This window comes from Trachypithecus francoisi, unplaced genomic scaffold (assembly GCF_009764315.1).
Source record: "Trachypithecus francoisi isolate TF-2019V2 unplaced genomic scaffold, Tfra_2.0 Lachesis_group14, whole genome shotgun sequence".
NCBI classification, from domain to species: Eukaryota; Metazoa; Chordata; class Mammalia; order Primates; family Cercopithecidae; genus Trachypithecus; species Trachypithecus francoisi.
In genome coordinates, this window is record NW_022681459.1 from 27565497 (window position 1) to 27585181 (window position 19685).

At 39.6% G+C, this 19685-nt stretch overlaps 1 long non-coding RNA gene across 1 annotated transcript; it reads left to right on the plus strand.

The window, feature by feature from the left end:
• Window positions 1–1727: 1727 nt before the first annotated feature.
• LOC117095805 lies at window positions 1728–3676 on the plus strand. The gene is made up of 2 exons (XR_004442190.1): window positions 1728–1821; window positions 3268–3676. It is a non-coding gene; the product is annotated as an uncharacterized LOC117095805 (long non-coding RNA).
• Window positions 3677–19685: the final 16009 nt, after the last annotated feature.

The following is a 19685-nucleotide window of genomic DNA, read 5'->3' on the forward strand; positions in this document are numbered from 1 at the left end:
GTGCATTACTGAGTTCTAAGATAAAATGTCTTTTTTCTATGCATTTCTTACTGAGAATCAGAGCAAAAAGTGTTTGAAGAGCCTTTCTCGACATCTTAGAGATGGAATTGTTACTTTTCTGACTAGGCTTCCGTTTCAAAGCAAGGCTAATCGTCTTTAAGCTTCAGCTGGTATACCTGGGATTCTTAAAGTTCTCTCTTTTTTTTTTTTGAGATGAAGTCTCGCTCTGTGGCCCAGGCTGGAGTGCAGTGGCCGGATCTCAGCTCACTGCAAGCTCCGCCTCCCAGGTTTACGCCATTCTCCTGCCTCAGCCTCCCGAGTAGCTGGGACTACAGGCGCTCGCCACCTGGCCCGGCTAGTTTTTTGTATTTTTTAGTAGAGACAGGGTTTCATCGGGTGAGTCAGGATGGTCTTGATCTCCTGATCTCGTGATCTGCCCGTCTCCGTCTCCCAAAGCGCTGGGATTACAGGCTTGAGCCACCGCGCCCGGCCTTAAAGTTCCCTCTTTAAACATTTCTGCATTTTAAATTAAAGATGTCTGCATTAGTAAGTCCCCTAGTTCTTATTCCTGGCAGGGGGACTCTTCACCTGTTCAGGGCTCCTCACCAAGACCTAGCAGCCACCTTGGTCCTCATGGCCTTTGCCTCATCCTGGCGTTCAGGCCAATTCTACGTCCTATCAATTCTATTTTCAAAATATATATTGTATCATTTTCTTGGACATGCCACAATTTTTCCCACCTCAAATACATGCTTCAAGACTAGCAAGTCTATAAGGTCACAGGCTTGGTTGCATTTATAATGGGAATAGCAGAGAAAGCAGTTTATTTTTTTTAAAATGCAACATCGTTTGAAGGTTTTGGATTATGTTTGTTTCCCGACGACACGCGATGTCAAAGGAAACTGCAATGAATTTACTGAGCCGTCCATACAAATATACATGCAAAAATATATGTACCTACGAGAACATCCAAGGGTAGAAACCATGTCAGATGTGGTCCCCCATGCCACTCCCACTCCACAGCCTTTTGGTTTTAAATAGTCTGACCCCATGAGAATCTTTGAGGCTGGCTTCCATGTCACAGAGCCTTGCACTGTGAGAGTAACTCAATTCCCTAAATGACTTTCCCAGATTTAGCTTATCACAAACTCCATTGCCTTGCAATATCCTTTGTAACAAAATGGTATTAATAAAATCATAGAGCAACTGACCACCATATGCAGACCTAGTAATGGAATTAAAGGTATCTAAAAGGCTCATTCCTAATGAAAAGGAAAGGAAACATAACATAAAGTAAAAGTGCAAACAACTGCAGAACAGAGGTAAACACTGTCAGTTGGATATTCGTAAGCGCTGATATAAATAGAGATAGAAAATGATACATCTGGCCGGGCAGGCGGTTCACGCCTGTAATCCCAGCACTTTGGGAGGCCTAGGCGGGCAGATCACCTGAGGCCAGGAGTTCGAGACCAGTCTGGCCAACGTGGTGAAACCCTGTCTCCACTAAAAATACAAAAATTAGCCAGGTGTGGTGGTGTGCACCTGGAATCCCAGCTACCCAGGAGACTGAGGCAGGAGAACTGCTGGAACCCAGGAGGCAGAGGCTTTGAGCTGAGATCACGCCACTACTGCACTCCAGCCTGGGTGACAGAGCAAGACTCCCTCTAAAAAGAGAAAAAAAGAAAAGAAAAGAAAAGAAAAGAAAAGAAAAGAAAAGAAAAGAAAAGAAAAGATATATCTATGATGAATTAAGATGGAGTGGAACCCACTGATGGTATGCAGCGGATAAGATGCTATAGAGAAATGATATCCGGACACACAGTGAGAATTTTTCCTCTCTGTAAATCATAATTCTTGTGATTCTTTCAAATGGAAAGCCACAGAAGTTACCACTTATCCACCCACCTACTTAGGCGCCTCCACTAGAATTCTCAGCATGTTTCTGCAGAAGTAAGATATCTTCACAACTGCTCTGACACTTCTTTTTTTTTTTTTTGAGACGGAGTCTCGCTCTGTCGCCCAGGCTGGAGTGCCGTGGCCGGATCTCAGCTCACTGCAAGCTCCGCCTCCCGGGTTTACGCCATTCTCTCGCCTCAGCCTCCCGAGTAGCTGGGACTACAGGCGCCCGCCATCTCGCCCGGCTAATTTTTTGTATATTTTTTTAGTAGAGACGGGGTTTCACCGTGTTAGCCAGGATGGTCTCGATCTCCTGACCTCGTGATCCGCCCGTCTCGGCCTCCCAAAGTGCTGGGATTACAGGCTTGAGCCACCGCGCCCGGCCGACACTTCTTAATCTCCTTTTTCTTTTTTCTTTTTTTTTTTTTTTGAGAAAGGAAAAGCAAACTACTGGCTTAGAGTCTTTGGAAGAAAATTGTATATGACTAGTATTTAATATTATTGTTTTTCTTTCATTGTATTACATTTATCCATATGGCTAGTTAAACTGATCTTCCATTTAAAAGTAGTAATGTAATGCTTTTTTTTTTTTTTTTACAATTACATTGTTTTAAGTAAACAAGAATTATTCAAAAGACAAAAATACTATCACAGATGGTATTCAGTGATTGCAGATATCATAAAGATAGTTCATGAATCACCAACATTTGAGAAGCACTGTGTTCACGATGCTTCCTGGAAGAGGTGGGTTATACAGTGTTTCTTGGAGAAAGGGATAGCAGTCTACTGCTAGGAGGGAGAATTGAAGCTACTAAGGTGGACAAGGAGACAGGCAGTTGGCCTGTCCTCTGCTTGGAGATCACAGCCAAGGAAGCACAGGAGAGGCACCCCCTGGAGGAGCTCCATGGGCTGCAGGGCTGACATGGCCCAGGTAAGTGGGAGTTCTGGGAGGCTCAGGGGCTGGTGCCAGGATAGTGGTAGATGATTTTCATTTTCAGACTGTGAGACAAAAGATACACATAAGGGAGGCAAAGGTGAAATCGGGATGGTTAAAGCAGGGAATGCTGAGAGCAGAGCAAGGCAGTTGCTAAAGCTGTTACTAAAACTGGACAGCAGAAGGCCTGGCATGGTGGCTCACACATGTAATCCCAGCACTCTGGGAGGCCTAGGCAGGTGGATCACCTCAGGTCGGGAATTAGAGACTAACCTGACCAACATGGTGAAAACCCATCTCTACTAAAAATACAAAGTTAGCCGGGCATGGTGGCACATGCCTGTCATCCCAGCTACTTGGGAGGCTGAGGCAGGAGAACTGCTTGAATCTGGGAGGCGGAGGTTGCGGTGAGCTGAGATCGCGCCCTTGCACTCCAGCCTGGGCAACAAGAGTGAAATGCCATCTCAAAACAAAACAATGACAACAACGGGACAGCAGAGATGGACGACGGGTCAGGAAAGCTAACCAGGCAGCGGGAGGCCAGGACAGAAAGAGGCACAGGGAGCTCAGCTCAGTTTTGCTACAGGGGATCTCTCAGGCTCACAACGAGTCAGTCCTCTAGGGAAGTTCTGGTCTCATCATGACCCTTCTTTCATCTCACTCCCCATGTCTTTCCTCTGTCCCTCCTCCCACTGCCATTTATTTATTTAACTGAAAAAGTTCCAATCACCCACATATGCATAAAATACTCATCCATGTACTTATTTCTTAAAATTGATCATTGTTAACATTTGGTGTCATTTGCTTTATTTATTTTTAATGAAAGAAATAAAACTTTACAGAAAATCCTTTTTCTTTCTTCCCTCCCTATCCTATCTTTTTCTCCTAAAAAGCCCTATTATCAGAAATATTAGTGTGTATTCCCAGTTTTGACTTTTTATTACACACACACTCCCACACATAGATGTGGCAATGAACTTCACATAGTATGATTCTGTATTTTCTCTTTGTTTTTCAAACTTACAAAAGTATTTTACTATTTCTCATGGAAAAACTCACTTTTCCCATCCAACATTATGTTTTCTTAAGATCTATGTTGATATAAAGAAATCTAGTTCATTCTTTTTAATGAAAATAAAGTATATTTTATGAATGCAACTCATGCTAACCATGGCAATAAAAGCCCCATCAAGCATCGTTTAGTTCTGTATTTTGTTCAATGCTGTATTCCCAGCCCCTAGAACACACATAGAGTAGTTGCTCATTAAATGTTTGTCAAATGAACGAATCAATGAATCCACTCATTCCACTGCTGACAGGCAGTAAAACCAATGGCAATTTTTCACAAACCTTTACAAGATTCCTTGGCACCCACATAAGAGTCGTGCTAATATGTCTACCTAGAAATGTATGTATTGCGTTGACAGCTTTTGTGTTTTTGGTTTTGTAGGATTCTCTGAAATGTTGTGTGACTTCTTAAGGGCTTGGCACATGCTGTGGGCTGTTGATGTGGCTGAGGGGTTGGCTCTCACGTGACCACTGCAGAGAGGCTGTGGGCCACCTGTGCTCTTCATAAGCTCCTCGTCCCCCTCTGACAGCTCTTTGCAATGCTTTGTCTTTTCTTCAAAACTTTATTTATATATATATATATAAAGATATATATATTTATCTATTTGTATCTATTTATATATAGATATAAAGATATATATATTTATGTATTTATCTTTATATATAATATATAAAATATTTATATATTATATATTTATCTTTACATATATAAATATATATTATATATAAAACTTTTATATAAACTTTATATAATATATATAAAATTTATATATAATATATAAATATATATTTTATAAATTCACTTATATTATATATATAATTTATATATATTATAGAAAATATATTTTAAAAATATAAATATATATTATATATACACACACATATATTGTTTTAAAACCTGATAAGCCTTTGTCAGAAAAAGTGAGTGAATTCTACCAAGTAATGAAATAATGCAAAGTATAAAATAAAGAAGATAAACAGATCCACAGTTAGGAACACAAGGTATCTTTGGCCCAATGGGATTTTGCCTTCGTGCTTTAAAGCACAGTCACTTTCTGTACAAGGTTGTAAGTGTTCACCATGAGCTTTAGGTGGATCTAGCCCTGTATGAACAAACCGCTAGTGTCACTGGATCAACGTTAATGTACATTTCTGTGTTTAAGCAATATCATGGTCCATTAATTACACGCACTGCAATTTAATGGCCTTGCAGATCTTAACACTGTGCTTTTATTTCATTTTTGCCTAGGCCCACCTCACCGCTAAATATAAATGGAATAAAGCATTTGAAAAAAAGTATAAAAATGTGTATGTTTATCATTGCAAAGCAATTCTGAATGGATTTTGTAAACTTTGCAAAATTAAAAGGAAAATACAGTCTGGACATTAAGCCTCTTTCCAGGTTTTCAGATTCCGAAGCTTTAGTTGAAGGCAGGTGAAGAACGTACAAGGCTGTTCTAGAGACTTTTGTGAATGTGAATGAATGCCCTTTGCTACAAAGGCACCTGCCTGGTGCTGAGGAATTGACCTTGGAGCCGCAGCCCATGCAGGGCTGCTGCAGGAGAACACTTGGCGCCCCCTGCTGGTCAGACCGAGGTCCCGCAGCGTGGCACAGAGGGCTCCACGGCACACATGGTGTGGGAACCGCAGGCTGAAAAACACTCCCAGAAATGAAATAGCGAATGCCCGTGGATCTGGCACCACCTTTACCCTTCCTCGTTAATAACACATGATTTTTGCTTTATTAACCTATAAGCATGTCCTATGTTTACACTTCTTGGGCTTTGATAGAAACTCGTGATCAGCAAAATTGTTTCAATGAAAACTTGTCAAATTACTTCTCCACTTAAAGTGTGGAGAAGCATCACTGTTTCAGTGATGCTTTTCTTGAACTCCACTTCACGTTTATTTATATTATTTTTAAATTTTGTTTTTGCTTTAAAACCATCTAATTTTCTTTTAGACTATTAAGGTAAGTTTTGGTCATTTCTGTCATGAAATGTACGTCAGAGTCCATTATTTGGAATCTTATTTTTCCATTTTTTTCAGGTAGTTTAATATAGTCAATGAATCAGAAGTGAGATGTAGCAACTTCCATTTCTGACTATGCAAAAAACTAATTATTTTGAAAACTCTAGGTATAAAAACTTAGACATGCTACATAAATATAATATTGACTGAAACGAACGGCAGGTTTCTCAAGTAAGGAAAGTCCTCTCGGCTCTACAAAGGAAGAGGGAGGTGAGTACCTAACAGCAAAGATCTTGTTGATACTATCTATAATTTCCCTGTGACATTTGCACATTTAGGGGAAAAAAAACATAGTTTAACAGCAATGAGGAAATGGAAAGCTGTTAGTCCTATACAAGTCCTACACAAGAGAAGTCTGCAGAAAGCTACAACTTCACTAAAAGATTGGACCTGAAAAAAAATAGCCTTTGCAAATACCCTTGCCTTCCTAGCCTAAGCTTTATGTAGGGATTATGTCTAACCATAGTACTCGCCTTGCTCTGGTTTGGGATCTGTATTCTCACTGTCTGCAGGGTCCAATAGACCTCACTCTAGAAAGTAACATATAGTGACTCCGCTTCTAAGGACATCTGGCAAAAGCAAAGACAAATAAAATCACTCCTGTGATTTTCCTATGAAGATTAACTGGAGTAATGACCACAAGAGCCTTATGGAAACTGTAAAGAACAAGGTCTGGTTCCTCAAACAGTAAAGAGATGCCTGCCAGGTTAAGATGTCGGTGAAATGGAATTTGTGGAAAAGTGTCAAAAGCACTAACCCGGTGAAACCCCGTCTCTACTAAAAAAAAAAATACAAAATATAGCCAGGTGAGTGGGCGGGCGCCTGTAGTCCCAGCTACTCGGGAGGCTGAGGCAGGTGAATGGCGTAAGAGGAAGGAGCACTGAGAAATGTTTACAGATGAAGCTTGATTCCTTCCTTCCAATCTTGAGCTTCCAATACCAAACCTCTAACACATTAGAGAACAATTTATCATAAAATAATGGTCAGAAGAAGCAACAGAGTCCTCAAATAATGAAATAACTCAATATTGTTTACACAATAAGCATTTTAAATGTTGTAAAACTATAGAATTGGGTTAAAAATAAGATACATGAACAACAGTGTATCATAAAATATAAAAATATTAGATAAACAATAAAATATGTGCAGAATGGACAGAAATAAAACACATAACCCTTGAAATAAATATTTATATTAGACACTATTGGGAAAAGATAGTGAACAACAAAATAAACTCACAGAAATTACTCAGAATATTTCCTAGAGAGAATAAGAAACATGAAAGAAAGAAAGATACATATGAAAGAAAGGTTAAGGGACTTGTATAAAAGATGGAGGAAATCCACATGGCTGATTACAGTTCAAGAAAGAGAGAGTAGAAAAAAGTGGCAGAAAGCAATATTTGGGAAAACAATTTGGAAATTTCCCAGGATTGATAAGAACTAAGAGAGTTTGCCAATAGCAGGCTTGCACCTGGAACTAAAGGATGTTCTTCCAGAAAGGAAATTGTACTCAAGAATGAGATGCAAAAAGAAGGGTGGAGAGAGAACTAGTAACCCTTAACAAATAATAAGTGTATAAAGTGATAATAATGGCAAATATGATTGATATAAAAATCCAGATGCATCTAGAACACTGGAAGACAATCACATTTCAGATGGGAGGGAGGTCACAAGAGAGGGTATCATGAAGTCCTGTGTTTCTCGGTATGAGTTAGGTCAGCGTGCTGTATTTGTGGGTGAAGAAAATCAATCTCTTTTTTTTTTTTTTTTTTTTTGAGACGGAATCTTGCTCTGTCTCCCGGGCTGGAGTGCAGTGGTCGGATCTCAGCTCACTGCAAGCTCCGCCTCCTGGGTTTACGCCATTCTCCTGCCTCAGCCTCCCGAGTAGCTGGGACTACAGGCGCCCGCCCACTCACCTGGCTATATTTTGTATTTTTTTTTAGTAGAGACGGGGTTTCACCGGGTTAGTGCTTTTGACACTTTTCCACAAATTCCATTTCACCGACATCTTAACCTGGCAGGCATCTCTTTACTGTTTGAGGAAGCAGACCTTGTTCTTTACAGTTTCCATAAGGCTCTTGTGGTCATTACTCCAGTTAATCTTCATAGGAAAATCACAGGAGTTAAGGCCATTTTAAACTCCCCTCCTCCACTGATAGACCAGCTGTGTTCTTTGAAAATATTCGATAAAACTCTAAGCATTGAAAACTTTACATTTTGGAAAGTGTGTTCAATCCTACGAAAACCTATTACAATCCATTCAAATGCACATACCCTATTGGAGTAGGGTGGTATAAATTCACCACGCTAGGTAAGCCAATTTTGCCTTTTAATTTCATTCCCTATATTTTTCCCCACATTTTACCACTTAGCAATTGTTTACAAATTCCATGTAGAACATGCTTATTGCATGTTGGCTTTTCTTAGCAATTCTTACCGTAGATCTAGTGTACAGCGTAAATACCCTGTGCCATTCAGAAATGGGAGGGATACAGGATGGTAAGTTTACTCTTTCCTTCAATGTAATTCAACACGTATTTGATAAAAGTAAGATATTCCTGCATAAAAGATGAATATAAATCCCCAGTGTTTCCAGATAATTTGCTCTCTTCTTGAGAGTACAAAACGGTTTTCTCCAATGTACATTTTACTCATTTTGATATCTCTGATAAATTAGTCTCATGTCATGCTGAGAAAACTTCACTTGTCATTTGAGCAAGGATATCATGAGGTCATTATAAATGTCTAGCACTGAAACCATCTTTTTTCATTTCCTGGTATTAAATTTTAATTAGAGAATATTCTTTTAAATAGCCAATATTTTATGAAGAGAAATAACAAAAACGAGGACCATTAAAGAAACAGCTAATGTTCTAAAAAAGACATCTGATTAGTGGGCACCACTTCTTGCTGGTACATTCCAAAGATAGCCACTGTATCTGGCCAAACCACAATACATTATAGAAAATCTATGCTGAATTACCATCATAGGATTTTTCTCATTAATATTGTTCAGGGATATCGACTAAATTATTTGTTAAATTCTCCAAATCATTTTACCCATATGGACCAAGTTGACAAAGAGCTTACCATGTGAACCATAAAGTACATCAGAATCTGGATTTATCTGACTCAGGTTAATGAAAAGAGTGATAAACCACACCCTAACCTCTCATTTTTGAAAGAAGATATAGCCTGTTACCATCACAGAATGGACAAGTACTCTCGAGAAATCTTCCTGTACACTGGCTGACTTGTTTGCCTGCACTGCTTCCTACCGAATGGCCATGGCACGTGTTGATGCACCATGTAAGAGAAAACTTAAGAACAGAGATTTGGGGAGGATGCAAAAGTGAGAGAACAGGTGTGGACATGAGGACATGGGGAATAAATGAGAATGAATGTATCCTAAGAGGACATATTGTATGGCCAGAGCTAGAAGTCTGGGTGTTTATTCTCTTGGGGATCACCATCAGGCATCATTGACAATAAACCTCCTTGGTCACCTGTTCATCTGTGACTACCTATCCCCCCCACTCCACCCCGTCCCTTTCAAGTCTCCTGGAAGGGGAGCTGCATGCATGGACAGGGTAGGGCAAGGGAGAGGCTAGGGCTGTCTCAGCTTCGTTTTGCTTAATCAGGCCTCCTTTGACTACGCTTGCCCAGCTGCATGTGCAGTGGTATTCACACCTGCTCAGCCGGTGGATGAGACTGACCTTCATATTCAATCAAAAGCTCTCATTAATTTTGTTCCTTTTTACTCTTCTTCACTGCACAGGGGTAAAAGCTGTGGAGTCTATCACACAGCTTTTAGACAGCAACCATTTTAGAAGGATCTGTAATAGCCAATCAAGAGATGACAATCTCCCTTTACAAACTGACAGGTACAAAAAGAAGACCTGAATAATTCGTGGAGTGAAGGTAGATAGCCTTGGGTTAGCTGATTGCCAGTGTACCTTGTTCTGTGCTGTGCTCTTGGCTTCACCTTTCGATGTGGCATCCACATTATTTTCCCAGGGCTGCTGGAACAAATTACTGCAAACTGGGTGGTTTAAATGATAGCAATGTATTCTTTTCCATTTCTGGAGGCCATAAGTATTATTAGCAGGTCCATACCTGCTCCAATGTCTCAAGGGAAGATATCCCCTCATCTCTCCCAGCTTCTGGTAGGCCTCAGTGATCCTGGATTGTGGCAGCGTAATTCCAGTCTCCACCCCATTTTCACATGGCCATGTCCCCTCTGCATTTAAGTTTTCCCTCTTCTCACAAAAACACCAGTCATATTGGATTAAGGGCCCATCCCACTCCAATACAACTTCATCTTAACTAACTATATCTACAATGACCCTGTTTCCAAATAAGGTCACATTCTAAGCCGCTGGGGCATGAGAGTTTCCACATCATTTTGGGGGACACAATTTAATCTATTCTAACATCTCAAAGCAGCTCATTCCTTGCCTGCCTCAGGTAGCAGCAAGCTTAAAATAAAAGCAAGAAAACTGTATCTATGGTTCTTTGCAAATGTGGGGAGTGGAGGGGGACCTCATTATGGAAAAATAGTTCAAGGTATATAACATTTCATATTGGATGACGCAGACTGCATGAAATCACTATGCTCCTTAAACAATCCCTGAAGCTCCAACCATACCAGCAAATGCTGCCATATAAATAATATTCACAAACACAGGTGAGAGCTATTGCCTTACCAGGGGTTGGGCTCATGGCTGTTAGAATAAGCAGCAATACGTATTCTATTCACTCACATTGGCTTTGAATAAGAAGCCTATTTTAGGCTTAAAAATCTCTGCATAAACACAAACATACAGAAATCTTGAGGGAGGCTAAATTTTGCACAATCTACCCACCTCCTGTTTGAAATAAGACTGCCATAGTTCTTAATGTAAATTACAAGCAAAGAATGCAGATCAATGAGAAGATTACCGAACCATCAACTTAGTTTGATCAAATGATACAATGTGTTTGAAAGTAATTTAAAAATACAACTATAAAGCACTTCTGTGTTTCTTTCTTTGAAAGGGGACATTTTTTAATTTTGTCAGTTTCATGCTATGATTTATCCTTCTCTCCAGGGTTGTTCATACCGTGGAGTTTTTCTACAGGTTAGTGTAAGCTTGAGCAGTGTCAGTGACAGGATGTCTCCCCACCGGTACACGTTGATTTCTCCTGCAGTGTCCCACATAGCATCAGGTATGTTCACCCAATACATACTTGCTCACTGCAAATATTTAGAGAAGTGTATTACCACATTGCTGTTATCGGAAATTTCTTGTTGCAAAAATTGGAAGATTGCTAACTACAAAAATTTCATTTTGAGTAGGGTATGTTGACACAATTTGCATAGACTAGGCATGAGAAGGTGACTCTGGGTGATCTCACATGCCAGGAAGTTTGGCTAGTTCCTTCATTCTTCCCAGAGAGAAAGCACCTCTCCAAGGGGGAAGCAGATGTACAAAGGAGCACGGAGTTTGGGTTGTGCGAACCACACCTGTGAAATATCCACCTGAGGCTGAGTCTTCATAAGTTGCCTTGATCGGTCTTTTCAAAAGTCATTTCTTATTTCCTTCATTATCTCCATGGTTATTCTACATATCCTTGTCTGATATCCAACACACATCTTAAATCTCATACTCAAATATTGGGTAAATGAGAGGAATTCCTTAATTTTAATTCTCAGTACTTCTTAAGCATGCAATCCTATTAGTACTATAAAAATTAATGCCTATAAGTGATATTTATGTACAGGTATTAAGACTAATAATCACATCTAGAATAATCTGGTAATAATCTAATAATCTAATATAATAATCTAGTAATAAACTAATAATCACTAGAATAATTATTCTAGTGTGGGTTAAAGACAAATGATGTTTGATAAATATTTGGAAAACTCTAGCAGCAATAAAACAACCCTCAGATGGTCAGATCAGATGTTCATCTGTAGGCCACACCCTTCCTAAAATGAAATATATTTTTAAAATAGTTATAGGATGAGAGTGGATTAGAGAATGGTACTCCTTTAAAACATAAACTTCCAACGATTTTCTAAGAAACTAACCAATACAACTTAGAAAGTAATAATCACATGAATTTATTATAAGTATCCTTCGAGGTCACAAAGAAGGGTAGAACACAAGTTCTTGTAACACTGGAATTGGAATTCCAGGATGGGGAATGTGTTATTCATCTAGAACGTGGAAGGAAAAGAAAGCCACCACGTATAGAACAGTGAAGCCTCTGAGTCTACTCCCAAACACAAGCTTCTCCCCCTGGTCCTGCCAAACTCTGCGAGATGCTATTGAAGAGATGCTTCCTATAAAGGACCAAACAGCAGCAGTACAGTGAATACAACCTCAGAAGCAATGTCCACAACTCAGTGAAATTTTTCAAAGCGTGACACAGCCTGGCCAGAGCTTCTTAGGAAGCCACCGGGTCAATGGTTAATCATGAAAAAAAATTTAACACATTCAAAAGACATAATAAAATTTACAATTCAACCCCCAAACCAAGTGCTAAAAAGATCAATGAGCTGATACACATGTACAGAGTTATTAGTGTATGTTAGATAGTCGTCAGATTTTGCTTCCTTGACATCAAGTGTAAGCCCATATTTAATGCACACAGCTCCAAAGGCTGGTTCCCTAATATCGGCTCCAGATTGAGACCACAAAGTCTTCTTGGATGAAAGATTTAGAATGCCCTCAAATCTAAAGAGTGCAAACTTAAAGGTGTACTGCCAAAGAAAGGTAATGCTTTTTCAGTCTCTCCCACTTCAAAACCATACCCAAAGTATGTGGCACCTTCCCCTTCATCATCCAGGAATCTCCAGACTCAGGTGCATGACCTCTGAAGCGGGGCAGCACTCAATCCGTATCAGCTCCACGAATAGGGAATACATGGATGAGTCTTCATTAACATATAAACATGAAAAGACATGTTCCCAGCCCTTTTGGGAGCTTATGCTTTGGAGGAGAAAATACAACGAAAATTCTAGAAAGCCACTTTACCAAATTTATATGTTTTTATAGGCATTGTTTTTAAATCAAGGTAATAGGAAATCCATATTATCATTTTATAAAACTTTAACTTACATTTTTTTTTCTGACTACAAGTATAGGCACAGTGTGAAAAATCTGAAAAATTAAAAAAAAAACTTTAAAGAATAAAATATAAATCCCACATAATTCCATTACCAAGGATGAACAGCTGAACATCAGAGCTGACCATTATTAGCATGTTTGCATATATCCTTCTATGCTTTTTCTACAGATATATGTGTATTTAGATAATTGAGATTAAATTGTCATTTAAATAGCTTTGCATTCAGCTTGTTTTACTTGATCCTTTTATGAGATTCATGTGCTTAATGATTATTGTTTGAATGTTGCTAAATTAGGAGTGGCTACCTGTCATTCGAATGCTTTAACGCATCATTTTAATACTGTGTAATAATCCATTGGATGGTTATATAATAATTGGATTGGCCTATCCATTCTTGAGTTTTTCTAATATTTCACCATTATAATTAAAATAAGAGTTTCCAAATAGATCTTTTTCTGCATTTCTAATTATTTCCTTAATATAGTTCCCTAAAGGAAAGTTTCTGTGGTCAAATCTATACTTTTTTTTTAAAAGAAAGGCATCAAATTAATGAATTCATGGAGGAGTCAAGGAATCAATTTTTGGAATAGTCAAGGCATAAATTCTACCCTGCATTTGTTGGGTGGTTTGATGCAATGATAATCTTGTTGGGGTCTAAATATAGCAGTGGATTCACACTTATCTACTTCACCTAGACTACGAATAGGAGGCGACATAAAGATAAGAACAATGATCTTTATTGCTTACTATGGTCCAGGCATTTTGCATATTACTTCATTTCATTCCCCTAACCCTTTTCATGAGTTGAATGAGAGGTCTGAGTTTCAGCAAGATCGCATAGTTTGAGGACCAAGCTCATACAACCTAGGATTGCCTGACTCCCAATACCACACTCTTTCCTCCACATCAGACCAGATGACTTTTATACAGTCAGGATGAAAAATAATAGAATATGAACCTGCACTCAGCAGGCTCTCAAGTCTCCATATATATACAATGCATCTGACTGCATTTTAACCACTTCCAGAGCCCTGGCAGCTATGTCTGGGAACGTATCTTTTTGCTTCCCCGAGTCTTCAGCCAAGGCAGGTAAACCAGAAAGAAGTGGAAATGCAATATTGAGCCACACAGACCCTGCACAGAAGTATTTACAGAAGAGTAAGAAAACTCTTCCTGGCAGGGCCAAGCTAACTTTTCCCTAGAGGAGGAGAGGATGGAGGAGGCTTGATCTTGGGCTGAGGTTTTGGATAATGGATGAATTTCACCTGGAGGACAGGGGCGAGGGGGATTTTCAACCCTGAGAACTGTAGAACTGAGTTCAGATTTGGATTCTTTGTGTGTAACTGGGGAGTACTAGGAAGGATTAGGTTAGAAATACAGACAATCTTGGATGGCAGAGGGGTTTAAAACTTAGTTAATCCCAGGATCTTTAAAGTATGTTAAATATTTCCCAAGGGGACTCGAAGGAAAATGTATAAGGAAGTAAAGGTAGAACTAGGTTATTTTTACATGGTTAATTTGAGTGGTCAAACAATGTCGTTTGATACAAATATACTGTGTTCAGTTAGTGTAATTTATAAAAAAACATTTGCAAGATTGTTCTGAAAATTCTAACTTCAATAAGAAACGATAGCATTGCATTTGAACTTCCTCCTCCCTTTCCTCTCTTGGCTGGTTCCAAAAATAACTGATGTGGTGCAGTATTTTTAACTTGAGAAGAGACTATTAGGGGGCATTCTTTATTTTATTTTATTTTTATTTTAATGAAAGAAAATGAAAGTCAAATTTAAAGACAAGAAATTTCTGCCTTCAAAGGTCAGGTCTATTTTTACTTTCCTTCTGTGTTTTTTTTTCTTTTGGATCAAAAATTTGAGTCTCTTTGGTATCCAGCTTAAAATGACGCATTTTTTTTTTTTTTCCTACCTGGAGACTGTAACATTTTCCTCTATTTCAGGCTAAAAGGGTTGAGAGCAATTTGTAAATTCATTCTTTTAGAAACACTAAAATTAGTTACAATTGACTTAAGAATACAATTTGGAGGTCTGGGTGTAGATTCCACAGTTGCCTTTGCAAAGAATGTATTTTTGATTTCTTTTTTTTCTAAAATCACAAAACTTAAAAAAAAAAATCAGAAATACTGAGACCTTGCTATTGGTTTTGTTTTCTCTTTATATTCATGAACACAAAGAAAATGAGCATTAAAGCAATTTTATAAAAGAATCACTTTCCATGGACAAAGTCTATTAAATTGTTTTTTTCTGTTTACAGTTCATTTAAAATTTATTTTATTTTTCTATTTGGCCCTGGAGTCCTCTCAGGGAGTGGATGGGGGAGGAAGACATTGGCATTCACACTGTGACAGTGTGACCTGATCATTTATTTGCCAAGCCGTATTAAAGCCCCTGAAATCACTCCCTGCCATGGCTCTCACAGCCCATCAGCCATCAGTTCAGAATGTCAAATCTGATAACAGTGTTCTCCTGCAGCCTCTTCCAAGCCTTCAGCAAGAGGAAAGCTGACTTGATGCCTGTACCTACAGAAGCGGGTCCTGTGGAGGCTCCAACTCAGGGCAGCTCATTTTGCTTGTGAACTGCCATCAGGTTCCTAAATTGAGATGACACTTACCATTTTACATTTTAATTCATTAGAGAGATTTTGTTTACTTTCTCTTCCTTGCCACTATGTCTCATCAAAAGATAAATTCAAATTCTAAAATAGTATATTTAGTTCACCAAAATATGCTAAAAGAATGTTTAAATGACAAGCATCTGCACAAGAAAACTTCACTGACTGTCAACCATAATGGGTACCAGAGAAAAGGGATTCTTCACCATCATGCCAACTTCCCAGAAAATCCTAACTTTGGGAATTAGCCAAATTCAGTTAGATGGGATTTAGGGCTCGTTAATATCCACTATAATGAGAACAGTTTCCCAAAACAAGGAGGCTGTTGGTTTGTTGTGGAAGTTTCAGCTCAGTAATGGGGGATGAGCAGGTAAAGAATATTCTGGATGGGAGCAGCTCACAGTCCACATGTGCAGTGTTCCCGAGCTGGGTGCCCACTGGGAACAGAACACTTAACTTGAAATGGCTGTGGCCCCTGGTCTGTGAGGAAAATACTGGAGAATGCAGGCCCCTAAAATACTGCTACCACTACTACTACTGTTATTACTCCTACGACTACCATTACACCACCCCCACTGCTACCACCTCACCACAATTACTACTAACCTTACGACTACCACTATTACCCCTACGACTGTCACTATTACCCCTACAACTGCCACTATTACCACTACTACTATTACTATTATCACTACCATTACTACTACCATGGTTATCCCTACTACTACCACTACACCATTCCCACTACTACCACCTCACCACCGCTACTAGTACCACTACTACTAGTGCTGTTACTACCAGTATTACTCCTACAACTGCCACTATTACCACTACTGCTATTACTATTATCACTACCATTACTACTACCATGGTTATCCCTACTACTACCACTACACCATTCCCACTACTACCACCTCACCACCGCTACGAGTACCACTACTACTAGTGCTGTTACTACCAGTATTACTCCTACAACTGCCACTATTACCACTACTACTACCACTAATACCACTACCACCACTGCTACCATGATTACCCCTACTACCACTACTACTATCATTACTACTGCTACTACTTCCACTATTGCTAATATTACCACTACTATTATCACTACCACTATTGTCACTACTACTACCACTATTACTACTACTACCACCGTTACCACTACTAATACCACTACTGTAACTACCATTACTACTACCATGATTACTCTGCCACTGCTACCACTACTATTACTATTGCTAATATTACCACTACTACTATTATCACTACCACTACTACTACCACTATTGCTAATATTACCACTACTACTATGATCACTACCACCACTACTACCACTATTGTCACGATTACTACCACTACTCCCACTATGACCACTATTACTTCTACCACCACTATTAACACTAATATTACTACTCCTACCACTATGATCACTACTACCACTGTTAACAGTACTATCACTGATACTACTACTATTACCCCTACTACTGCCACTACTACCACTATTCCTACTACTCTCACTACTGCTACTACCACAACCACCATCTACCACAACTACTACAACTGATGCTGACTCAATTGTCCTACAGAATTAATGTTTATAGTTTCTTTTGAATAAACATAGAAATTGACCCTCTCAGTCTTAAAACTTGACAAAATCACATTTGTCTAATTTAAGTTACTTTCTTAGGAAACTAACCATGAGGCCTCCCAGATAACATCAAATAACTGCAAATTTCCAGATCACCACATCTAGAAAATGAGGTGCCAGACCCTCACCTATCATGATTGCCTGACTGACCACCTGCTTCCTATTGACAAACTCCTTTTCCTTACCCTTCCCTAATTCCTGTTTTCCCACACATGGTTATATTGCTTCCATCCTATAAAAAAAAACCCAATTTTAATCAGTCTGAGAGATGGATTTGAGACTGATCTTCTATCTCCTTGGCTGCAGTACCAGAATAGTCTTTTTCGCTGGCAACAGTCATTGTGTCAGTGATATAGTTTGGATCTGTGTACCTGACAAATCTCATGTTGTGATATGATCCCCAGTGTTGGAGGTGGGGCTTGGTGGGAGGTGATTGGATCATAAGGGCCACTCCCTCATGAAGGGCTTGGGCCATCTCCTTGGTGATGAGTGTGTTCTTGCTCTGGGTTCACACAAGATCTGGTCATTTAAACGTGTGTGGCACCTCCCTCTCTCTCCCTCCCTTGCTCCTGCTTTCACCATGTGACATTCTGCTCCCCCTTTGCCTTCCACCACGATTAGAAGCTTCCTGAGGCCTCCCAGAAGCTGAGCAGATGCCCAATGCCATGTTTCCTGTACAGCCTGTAGAACCATGAGCCAATTAAACCTCTTTTCTTTATAAATTACCTAGTCTCAGGTATTTCTTTATAGCAATTCAACTACAGTCTAAAACACTCAGTGATTGGCATTCGTGTGGTGAGCAGTAGGACCTAGACTGAACCACTAGTGTTTTGGCAATGCTACCAATACTACTGTTACCACTACTACCATCACTATTACCATTAGTACTACTACTACTAGTACTATCACTACTACTACCACCACTACTATGCTACTATTACCAATACTGCTACCACCAATACTATCATCACTAATACCACTAACACTACCACCACCATCACTACGACTACCACTATTACTACTGCCACTACTCTTACTATTACTGCTATACCATTATTACCACCACCACTACTGCTACAATTATTACCACCACCACTACTGCCACTAGTTCTATCACTACTCTAAGAGCACTGGGAGCATTACTACTTGTCAACTTACAATTTGGAGAATAAGTGGTAGTTTAGGAGGCTGTGTTGCACACAATACCTCACTGAGGATGTTTGGATTCTGCTGGCTATTGCTGAAAAAACTTACCTAAACTCCCCGGTCCTAGAACTATCTACAAACTACAGAATCTTCATGCTCTGGGCACTTATACACTCTTAGGCGACATGTCACTTTGATTCAGACATGTTAAGAAGTGACCCAATGTTCATGGTTCCTCAGTGATTCCGAGTATCCTGAAGTTCAAGGTCTCCTTAAACATGACCTTGTCCCAGATTCTAACCTACAGCCTGGATCCACTTTGCAGTTGACTACAAATGGTTCGCAACACACCTTGTACTTTTCTCCCCTGTGCTCACCCACACTATTCATTTCCTCTTCCTAAAATGTCAACATACCCCCAATGCCCCATCCCATGTTTAAAATAATAAATAACTTGCTCGCTGTCACACAGCTACAAAATGATTGAAGCTGGACTTAAAATTAGCCTCTAGGGCTCTAGAGTCCCAACACCCTTGCTCTGTCTGCTCCGCTGACTTTTGAATTATGCATAAACACTTAAATCTCCACTGTGAAATTAGAAGTTTCCTTTCTCTCTCTCTTTTTTTTTTTTTTTTTTTTTTTTGAGATGGAGTCTCACTCTGTCACCAGGCTGGAGTGCAGTGGCGTGATCTTGGCTCACTGCAACCTCCACCTCCTGGGTTCAAGCGATTCTCCTGCCTCAACCTCCCAAGTAGCTGGGACTACAGGTGTGCAACACCATGCCCAACTAAGTTTTGTATTTTTAGGAGGGACGGGGTTTCACCATGTTGGCCAAGATGGTCTCAATCTCTTGACCTCATGATCTGCCCACCTCTGCCTCCCAAAATGCTGGGATTACAGGTGTCAGCAAGTGCACCCAGCCTAGGAGTTTCTTTCTAAGAAGAGGCAGTATCATTTTCTTTGCATCTCCCATGTAAGTACTTGTTGCTTGAGGAATGATTGATTCAGCCAAATAGGGGTCCAGACCAGGTGCAGTCACTTACAACTGTAATCACAACATTTTAGTAGGTTAAGGCGGGCAAATACTTTGAGCCTAGGAGTTCGAGACCAGCCTGAACAACATAGCCACACCTTGTCGCTACAAAAATAGAAAAACTTAGCTGGGTGTGATGGCACATGCCTGTGGTCTCGGCTACTTGGGAGGCTGAGGCAG